This window comes from Macaca mulatta, chromosome 6 (assembly GCF_049350105.2).
Source record: "Macaca mulatta isolate MMU2019108-1 chromosome 6, T2T-MMU8v2.0, whole genome shotgun sequence".
Lineage (NCBI taxonomy): Eukaryota > Metazoa > Chordata > Mammalia > Primates > Cercopithecidae > Macaca > Macaca mulatta.
In genome coordinates, this window is record NC_133411.1 from 107,129,494 (window position 1) to 107,138,458 (window position 8,965).

An 8,965-nucleotide genomic window follows, 5' to 3' on the forward strand; every position below is an offset into this window, starting at 1 on the left:
TCTACTTAAATTGTTTAACTGTATGGAATATCATTATATAAAACATTTAAAATGTTCTTGTCAGCTAATTTTAACATCTGTATCAGTCCCAGGATGGTTTTAATTGATTTGTTTTTCCCCTCACTCTGGATACTATTTTTCTGCTTCTTTGTATGCCTGGTAATATTTGGTTAGTTGCCAGACATTATAATTTTACCTTACTGAACTAGATATGTTATCGCTTCTCGGCCTTTTGGCTAAGATCAAGTGAACTAGATATGTTGTATTTCTATAAATATTTTGCTTTGGGACACAAGTAATTTGGAAATAGTTTGATCTTTATACATCTTGTTTTTAAGATTTGACAAATTAGAGTAGAACAGTTTCAGTCTAGGGCTAATTATTTCCCCCAAACAAGGCAAGACCATTTGGAGTACTCTTTCTTCGTTGCTCATGCATTATGAGGTTTTTCCCTTGTGGCTAATGGGACAAAGCAGTGTTCCAAGCCCTACCTGGGCATTAGGCACTGTTCCGTCTAATCCTTTCTGGTAATTCTCTCCTCACTCTTGGGCTGTTTCTTCACAGGCGTATGCTGGTTAGTAAATATTAACACTCTTTAGAATATACTTTATAACAGATTATAGAGTTTCAAATGTCCAAGATACAATCCAAACTTACTCAACATTCACAGACCAGAAAAATGTTACCAAATCTCAAAGAAAGACAATCAACAGAGCCCAATTCTGAGATAACCCAGATGTTGGAAATATTACAAAGACTTAAAGCAACTATAATTATGCCCAATGAGGACAAGAACAATGTTCATATAATGAACTAATGGATGGAAAATAGCACAGAAATAGGCAACCTAATAAAAACAAATGGAAATTTTAGAAATGAAAAAATCTAACAGGTGAAAATGTAAAATTCAGCTTCATAGCAGAATAAAGATGACAAAGGAAGGAATCTGTATGCATAATAGATCAAAATAAATTATCAATTCTGATAAACAGAAAAAAATTATAAAATAAATTTTAAAAGCCTCAAGATTATGTAGGACATATCAAAGGGGTCATTGGAGTCCCAGAAGGAGAATAATGAGACATGAATTTGTGTGTGTGTATATATACACACACACACACACACACACACACATATACATATACACTATTTCTTTGAATCTTTGAATATATGTATATGTATTTTTACCTAGTTTTACCAAATTAAGATATGAATTTATAAATCCAAGATGTCCAAATCCCCAAACAGCAAAAATATGAAGAAAGCCATGCCTAGACACATCCAATTATTGAAAATTAAAGGCAAAGAGAAAATTTCCAAAGCAAAAGAGAATAAGAAACAACATTATATACAGAGGAAGAAAGACTTGAATGGTCACAAGCTTTCTGCCATTACATAGCATGAAGGCTAGGAGACAGGGAACATCTTTAAAGTACTGAAAGAACAAAACTGCGAACCCAGAATTCTCAAGTGAAAATATATTTTAAGAATAAAGAAGTGATGAAGACATTTTCAGAAAAACTGAAAAAAAATTTAAAAATATATGTGTACACCAGACCTACGCTATTAGAAATGCTAAACAAAGTTAAAGGAAATTATGTCAGAGGGAAACCTGGACCTTCAGCAACAAATAAAAATCATTAGAAATGCTTATTGTTAGTAAATTATACCTCAATAAAGTTATTTTTAATTTTTTAAAGTAAATTAGTCTAGCTAACATCATGGTTCAAATTAGAAAAATGACAAAACTTAGAAAAATGAGGTAGAAGTATATTAACTGTTTCGTACCAAAATAATCCAATGAGGGTGAACCTAAGAACAAATTCTAAGCTTTTATTCATTGCCTTTGAAAGCAAAATTATTATTTTCTGTCTCTCTATGTCAAAAACAAATGTGTAGTTTTAAATGAGTTTTATATTCTAATTGGATGATAGATGTAATACATACCATCTTGTTTTCAAATACTGGTAAAACTCAGCTCTGGAAGAGAATTAGAGATAAGTTATGGCATTCTTTCACCCCTGAGCCAATTCTAGTTCTCGAGCCAGAATGCTTAATGAGATTCAAGTGAGAATTACATGGAGAAATAAGAGATTTAACGTATTACAAATTCACTGGAAGAGCTAAAAAACAATGGTGATGATCAAAACTTTAGAAATCAGAATTTGGAAACAAAGAGAAGCCTACAAGATTAATTAATGAGAGCATGGAAGAGAAAAACCAGAAATTAGAAACTGAAAATGCAATGGAAATGAAATAAATTGACTGAAGACATACATCAAAAAAGTCAGTGAAATCAGACCCAGTTTTTCTTTGCTATCAAAACTACCATTTAGTTAAAAAGCAAAAACTAAGTAGCTTGACATTTCAGAAATTCTCCTTGAAATAACATTCAGTATTAATTTCAAATGAAATTACGGGGCATTTCTGGATAGGAATGATTTACCTCCATTGTGTTTTAAATGAACTGATTCTAATATCTATTTGATTCTATGCATCTATGTGAAACAAACACTTCTAACCCCTTTGTTCACTTGCAAATCCCCACATCTCCCAAACAAACAAACAAAAATATGTTCATAGGAAGCAGGCTTTCACAATCGTGAATATGTATTGCCCTATAAATTAGTTGTTGATGTGTGTGTTTCCTTTGTTATAATGAACTCCTAAAGAGAAGAGGAATTCCTTATTTACCTTTGAGTTGCCAGTGCCTAGTACATGAGAGATGTTCAACACAGCACTGTTAAATAAATTTAATTCTGCATTTATTTCTGCAGGGCTAGTTATATAATTTGAGAGCAAGAGTCCAGTGTATAATGATAAGGTGGGGTCCCTTGTTAAAAACATTATTAAAAATTTCAGGATGGTGACTATAGAGCATGAAAACAAGACCAGGTCCCTTCTGAGAATGAAGCCCAGTGTGACTGCTCAGGTCACTTGCCCAGGAACCCACACTACATTCATGCTGTCAAATGCCTACCAGCATTTACTTCTGCTCCTGAATAGGAAGTAATTCAGAAATGACTCCATTCCAAAATGGTTAAATAATAATAATAATAATAACAACAACAGGATTTAAAAAAAAACAAAAAAAAACAAAAAAAACAGGCTTTTGGCCTGTTACATACAATATACTAGGGGAAAAAAACCTGGAGAATCAGAGGTATAACAATTGAAAAGGGATCAGTTCCCAAATAAGATTAAGAATGCAAAACGGTGAAAAATATAGTGGGAAGGTGACAAGAATAAATGCTCAACATTTTATTAGTCAGTTTTGTAGCTTTGCTCGTTCTAAATGTACCTGTTTAATAAAAACGGCACAGTTAATTAGAATATTTGATTAGTCAAAATATTTGTGGATAATTTCAAGTTCCCTATATTTACATGGAGTATTCTAATGTCAAATATTTGATATTATGATAAAATGTCATTGATGTTAAATATGTTTTTTGTATGATTCAAAAGACTCTTCAAGGCATTGTTACAAGGTATCTTTTTCCTTTGACCTTCAGATGCAAAGGGTTGAGTTAATCAGGTCGTGTAGGTCAGGGCATATTATTATATCGGGCTATTAAAAAAATCTCTTTTCTTTATTTGGTTCCTTTTATTCCCTTTCCTACATGCTATTCACTACTCCCTCTCTAAGCAGTCATTTCATTCTGTTCAATGTGTTTCTTTTTCATTATATGTTTTACTATAAAAATGTGAATTTTTTTTGTTTTAAATGCATGAATTCCAATTATGATTTCTAATATATGAATTAATTTAGGTAAATAGTGTTTTCATGTTTTTACTAAGCACTATGTTTTTAAAATCCATCTATATTTGCTATATGAACATAATTTACTGCTTCTAACCACTATATAGTATTCCATAATACACACCCAACACATTCTATTATCTGCTCTGCCAATGATGGTTTGTTCAACTCCCACCACCCCAAATAATATGGCAATAAACATTCTTGTACGTGCTCCTTAATGAATCTGTGCAAGACTTTCCTTGGGATATATATTGAAGAAAGAAATAATTTAGGCATAAGGTATGAGAACATTTATTTGAATAAGTGAGCTCATCTTGCCCTTCTGAGTGGATACATTAGTTTTATCTCCCACCAACAATAAATATGGATACCTATAACTCTACAAACTTGTCAATATTTGGCATTATTTAGCATTCTACTTATTGCCTGGAGCATAGATATAAAATGGTAGCTCATCATCCATTTGATCTGCATTTTCAGCATTACAAATGAATTTGAGCATCTCTTTGCTTATTAACCTCTTGAGACACTGCTTTGTAAGCTGTCTTTCGAATCTCATGTCCATTTTTTACTGGGGTTTCTGTTAGCTTCTTGTTAATTTGCAAGAATTCCTTTTCTAGTCTAGCTATTAATGCCTTATTACTTGTAGATATCACAAATGATTCCCTCCTTTTGTCATCCTGTTACCTGTGCATTATCATTGTGATGTCCTTCATTGAAGATATTTAATTTTGATAAAAAATATGATCAGTTTTCTTCTTATGCTTTACAGTTTAAAGGTTGTGTTTAAAATCTCCTTTCCTACAAGGCTACAGTAACCAAAACAGCATGGTACTGGTACCAAAACAGAGATATAGACCAATGGAACAGAACAGAGCCCTCAGAAATACACCACACATCTACAGCCATCTGATCTTTGACAAACCTGAGAAAAACAAGAAATGGGGAAAGGATTCCCTATTTAATAAATGGTGCTGGGAAAATTGGCTAGCCATAGGTAGAAAGCTGAAACTGGATTCTTTCCTTACTCCTTATACGAAAATTAATTCAAGATGGATTAGAGACTTAAATGTTAGACCTAATACCATAAAAACCCTAGAAGAAAACCTAGGTAATACCATTCAGGACATAAGCATGGGCAAGGACTTCATGTCTAAAACACCAAAAGCAATGGCAACAAAAGCCAAAATTGACAAATGGGATCTAATTAAACTAAACAGCTTCTGCACAGCAAAAGAAACTACCATCAGAGTGAACAGGCAACCTACAGAATGGGAAAAAATTGTTGCAATCTACTCATCTGACAAAGGGCTAATATCCACAACCTACAAAGAACTCAAACAAATTTACAAGAAAAAAACAAACAACCCCATCAAAAAGTGGGCAAAGGATATGAACACACACTTCTCAAAGGAAGACATTCATACAGCCAACAGACACATTAAAACATGCTCATCATCACTGAACATCAGAGACATGCAAAGCAAAACCACAATGAAATACCATCTCACACCAGTTAGAATGGCGATCATTAAAAAGTCAGAAAACAACAGGTGCTAGAGAGGATGTGGAGAAATAGGAACACTTTTACACTGTTGGTGAAATTGTAAACTAGTTCAACCATTGTGGAAAACAGTATGGCGATTCCTCAAGGATCTAGAACTAGAAATACCATTTGACCCAGCCATCCCATTACTGAGTATATACCCAAAGGATTATAAATCATGCTGCTATAAAGACACATGCACATGTATGTTTATTGCGGCACTATTCACAATAGCAAAGACTTGGAATCAACCCAAATGTCCATCAGTGACAGACTGGATTAAGAAAATGTGGCACATATACACCATGGAATCCTATGCAGCCATAAAAATGGATGAGTTCGTTTCCTTTGTAGGGACATGGAATGGATGCAGCTGGAAACCATCATTCTCAGCAAACTATCACAAGAACAGAAAACCAAACACCGCATGTTCTCACTCATAGGTGGGAATTGAACAATGAGATCACTTGGACACATGAAGGGGAACATCACACACCGCGGCCTATTGTGGGAAGGGGGGAGAGGGGAGGGACAGCACTGGGAGTTATACCTGATGCAAATGACGAGTTGATGGGTGCAGCACACCAACATGGCTCATGTATACATATGTAACAAACCTCCACATTGTGCATATGTACCCTAGAACTTAAAGTATAAAAAAAAACAAACTCCTTCCCTACTCCTAAATCACAAAAATATTCTCCTGAATTATCTTCTCTTACTTTATACAATCACTTTCCACATGTAGGTATCTAATTCGGTATATATTGTGCAGTGCTCTATATAGAGAACAAGTTTTCCTAACATCAACAATAATCTATTCTTTCCCATGGATTTGTGCTGCAACATCAAAATATCATTGTGCTAGCAAAAATTAAATGCTAAAGAAGCAATTTTTGATAACATATCATTTTATGATTTGCTTTCTGACATGCTGAGCAAAAAATAATGAAAAGTAAATTTTATAAAAGGAGACTTTGTAAATGGAAATTTGCGTAAGAATTTGCATAACAATTTAAGACACTCAATATTGGGATAGTAGCCACAAGAAAAGCATCCTTTCTGTCACTGGAAGTATTTAAGCAGAGGTTGAATGTCCACCTGATGGATCCCATATAATAAGTGTATGGTTGATGACCTGTCCTCAGTTCTTTCCATGTGCAATATAAGAGGGCCATGCTATCTACTACCTGGGACTTACATCAGATTAAGTTCCATGATTCTTTAAATCTATGCCATCTAAATTTCCTTTCAGCTTAAAGAAACTCTGATTTTTTTTAAACATTCAGTCTTCTCTCTTTTATAGAATATTCCTAAAATTGGATCAAATATCATAGCCCTAGAACCTTACTAGTAATTATGTATATACCTTTATTCATAAAATATTCAGAGTGCCTTGACTACAGCTCCTTGCTAAATGAGATGAACTGTCCCTAGTATTTTTGCTCACCTTAGAAAACTTCTGGACCAATTTTTCCCAATAAATAATGTATATCCAGTAAGATTTGCCAAAGGATTGCAGAACTTTCCTTGTAGACATCAAAAGTAAAGTCATGCACACTGATTTATTTGAGGAACAGCTTTGTTTGTTTGTTCATAACTTATCAAGAGCTCATTACTCATATTAAGTGCCCAAGAAATATTTCTATCTTCCACTATTTTTCAGGGTTTTTAAAACCCCTGATTAATTGTAAAAATTTGGGGTATGGTGGCAAAGTAAAAGTTCACAAGTCTTAATTTCAAATCTTATCCCTGGGCCAGAAGCAAAGAAAAAAGACATTCTCTTAAACGTTGACATCACTAGCTAAAAGACCATGCCCAAGTCTTGCCCTAACTGCCTCTCCCAAAATAGTTTATTAATATGTTACTGAAAAATTAACATCTAAATTAAACCTCTCATTATTTTGTGTCTGCCTGAGACCTTAGTGATACATCGCATGTTAGAGAGTTGTCCTAGATTTCTAGTCAAATCTAAGTAGGAAATTATAAAGACAGTGAACCTGTTACTTATGAATAAGTGCATTTGCACAATAATTGTGTTGAGAAGGTTACATTATAGCGATATATTACTCCCTGACACTATTTGGGCCAAGGTTATTACATTACAGTCAAATGACTAGAGTAACAGTAAGACGCTGTTTGATTTTCTAATTATTATTAAAGAATGCCTCCTGAGACCAGCCTCAGAGGCTTCTCTTTTGAATCATCTGCAACTCACGCTGCTTTGCATGCATTATACATTAAACCCATATGGCCATTTGAGTGGAGGGTCTCTAGAGGGAAGTTTCATACTGCTTTTTTCGCCGCAGGAGGGAGAAAGGTAGAAAAAACAAGAAAGAGAGGAAAAGGCTGGGGCTAGTGAGAAGGAAGGAAGAACACGACTGGGCAAAGATCAGTATTCAAGCAAAGGTGAGTCCAATTAATAAACATTAAATAGAGATGGGAGCCAATTCTAGAAGATATTGTTTACATTTTTGTTGCTAAACTTGAGGGAGCTCCTGAGCAAGGGTGCTATTTTTAATCTGTCAGTTTTTAGTAAGCAACTCTACCCTATCATTTCCTAAGATGAGAGAGAGCTGGAGCTATTTGTCAAAAATGTATATATGCAGTTGAAGTTTGACTTTAATGGAATCATGTTAAAAGTTACTATTTAAAAGGCACCTATGCAATGTGGTACATCCAAAACTATTTCCCCAAGTTCGACAAAATACATGTAATTTTACTGAAAAAATAATATAAATTCCCCAATATGCTCAGAACTCTCCCACTTAAAGTTCCCCTTTGAGAACAGATAATAAAGCACTAATTCCTCAGAAATTAGTCACAGAATTCCTTCATCCATTCTCAACAGAGTAATCCACTTGTACTTTAACTTATGCAAATCCTAAAAGTAAAATCTATTTATTAGTCATATTCATTCTTATTTCTCTGCTCTGGAAACAGTTCTATTCTTCAGCTTCAGCAGACTATGAATATCACCTAATAATATCAAATACAACTGAGCATTAATCATGTGTCAGGCATTATGCTAAGTATTAAAAATCCATTATTTTATTTATTTCTTATAACAATCTTATCTGATATATATTCATATTATTGTAATTATTTTCACTTTACAGATGAGAAAACTAAGGCTCAGAAAGATTTTATATTTACATAATGTTCAGTTCTATGTTAAATTTTATAATTTAAATATTAAATTATATAAAAGGCAATTTTTAATTTTTGTTCTTGCAATGTATAGATGGATTGATGCAATTTCATCTTTAATTTGATTAGTCATCTTGTCCACAGAAATATATTTAGCCTTCAAACTCACAGGTCATTTTCTCAGATTTTCTTAAGAGAAAAACAAACTAAATGACAAGGACAACAAAACTATGTGAGATAAAATATTAATGATATTTCAGCCAATGGGCTGTTAAATGTCTTCCAACTCACATTTTCATTATCTAAACCTTCCTATAAATGGGGTTTCATTGTTTTTTGATGCAAATATTAATTTCCCGATTAAATATTTATCATTTAAAATATTTTTTAAAGAATCTGATATAGGTTAGTAGCACAGAGTTGATGGAAAAGAAGCATGCAAATAGCTCTGAACAGATTCTCTGTAGTTTTAAATGAAGCAGGACTCCAAGAAAGCATTACATTTT

The 8,965-nt window shown here is 33.3% G+C and overlaps 1 pseudogene; it reads left to right on the forward strand.

Moving 5' to 3' along the window:
* Positions 1-216: 216 nt before the first annotated feature.
* LOC114679208 (U2 spliceosomal RNA) lies at positions 217-388 on the forward strand (annotated as a pseudogene).
* The last annotated feature ends 8,577 nt before the right edge of the window (positions 389-8,965 follow it).